Genomic DNA, 2,003 nt, shown 5'->3' on the forward strand with positions numbered 1-2,003 from the left:
AAAGGTTTTATGGTGGCATTCGTCAATGGAAAGGCACGTGTTTGAAAATTGAATTTTTGAAGATGTTTTTGAGTTCAGGGTTGTATCAAGTTGCAGGAAGTCCACTGGGGACCATGTCCATTGACACAACACCAAAGGTCTGTGAGCCATATGGTGATAGAGATGCCTGAATTCAAAAAGAGCATGAAGGCACATGTCTGAGATGTACCGAAGGAAAATCTTACAAGGGGACCATTCCCCCTCATGTAGCAGGTCCACAGGTTTAGAACAACCCATGGAGTTTGAAATTCATGAACAAGAATCTAATGTATATGTCAGGTGGAAGAAAGCCCTCTATGGCTTAAAGCAAGACACCCCGAGCATAGTATGAGAGGATCAACAACTGTCTGATGAAGCTAATATTCACTAGGAGTGAAATCTATCCAAACCATCCAAAGGTTGTAGGTGACAGACCTCTCATATCGACACCTATGTCTGATAGGTGCAGACCCTCTCATTTGTAGAAGACAGAGGGAATTGGATTCCGAATGTGGAAAGATAAACTACTAGCTTGTGACTACCTCAGGATCTTAACTTTTAGAGGTTATATGGTAGTGATGTCAGACTTGATTTGGGAAATGCCTCTGAGTTTTTAAAACTCATTCGCGTTGATGTTCTTGGTGAACTTCCGTCCGGACATACTTTTTGCAGTTAGCACAGGGAGCTCATACTTGGTTGAGCCTCACTAGATTGGTGCCAAGAATCTTCTGAGATGTCTTCAGGACATCATCTCTCATGAATTGAGATACACTGCCGGAAATATGAAACTGCTTGATTATTCAAATGCTGATTGGGCAGGTAGTGTGGAGGATCACTAGAGCACTTCTCAGTGTTGGTTCTCTTTGGATTCTGCTTCGATATCATGGATGAGCAGGAAGCAGAAATCATTTGTTATAAGTACTGTCAAAGACTGGATACATAACTTCGAGTATGACCTCGTATGAAGTTGCCTGGCTATGGAAACTATTCAGTGAGTACACATGATGAATACCACTGTGATTCTCTGTGACAACCAGAGGTGGGATTCGATTATTGAGGAATCCTGTATTCAATGATTGCTCCAGCAGATATACATCAAATACTGCCTTATCTGGGATATGGTAAGTCGATGAGCAAGGAGGCTCCATCGCACTGAGATGATGTACATGTCAGAGCCCCGAGGAAAGATCAAATTTGTGATTTTCCCGAACAACTTGGAGTTGTCGAGAGACCTTTGTAAAAGGGTCCTGCATGTTGCATACATTGAGCTCTGGGAGCTCGGGGGGGGGTGGCTTGCGGTTCTTACTGGAGCAACATACGACCACAGGGTGACTCACCCTCTCATGGTGGTGCGCACTGGAACAAGATGATTCGTTGTCTTGTGGGACAAGATGATTCGCTCTCTTGTGGAATAGGATTGATGTGTTCTCCATGGCGATTGTAGTAGGATTGGTGTGTTCTCCTGTGAGGCCTGGATTGATGTGTTCTCCATGGCGATTGTAGCAGGATTGATGTGTTCTCTTGTGAAGCTTGGATTGATGTGTTCTCCATGGCAGCCTGGATTGATGTGTTTTCCATGGCGATTGTAGCAGGATTGATGTGTTCTCCTATGAGGACAGGATTAATTAGTTCTCCTGTCGAGGCATCCTACCCATGCAGTCTGGGACTCATGGGAAGTACCTCTCATCTTATTAATGAGCAGGGAAATGAAGTTAGGGACCATAGTAGTATCGATGGATGCATCATTGTATCTATCGTACTCCCTATGCTAGGATGGCCTCCATTGATCTGGGATCAATGATACTGGTCTGGGACTAGTGGTAGGAGTTGTACCATACTATGACACTGACTTCGAGTCGGTTGAGACTAGTCTGGGACCAGTGGTACATACTCCGAGAGTGATTTTGTGTCAGTGCAGGACTGGTCTGGGACCAGTGAGAGTGGTACATACTATGACGCTGACTTCGGGTCGGTTGAGACTGGTC

Source organism: Pinus tabuliformis, chromosome 7, assembly GCF_031772625.1.
Source record: "Pinus tabuliformis cultivar Carrire ecotype Pingquan chromosome 7, CPIR1, whole genome shotgun sequence".
Classification (NCBI taxonomy): Eukaryota; Viridiplantae; Streptophyta; class Pinopsida; order Pinales; family Pinaceae; genus Pinus; species Pinus tabuliformis.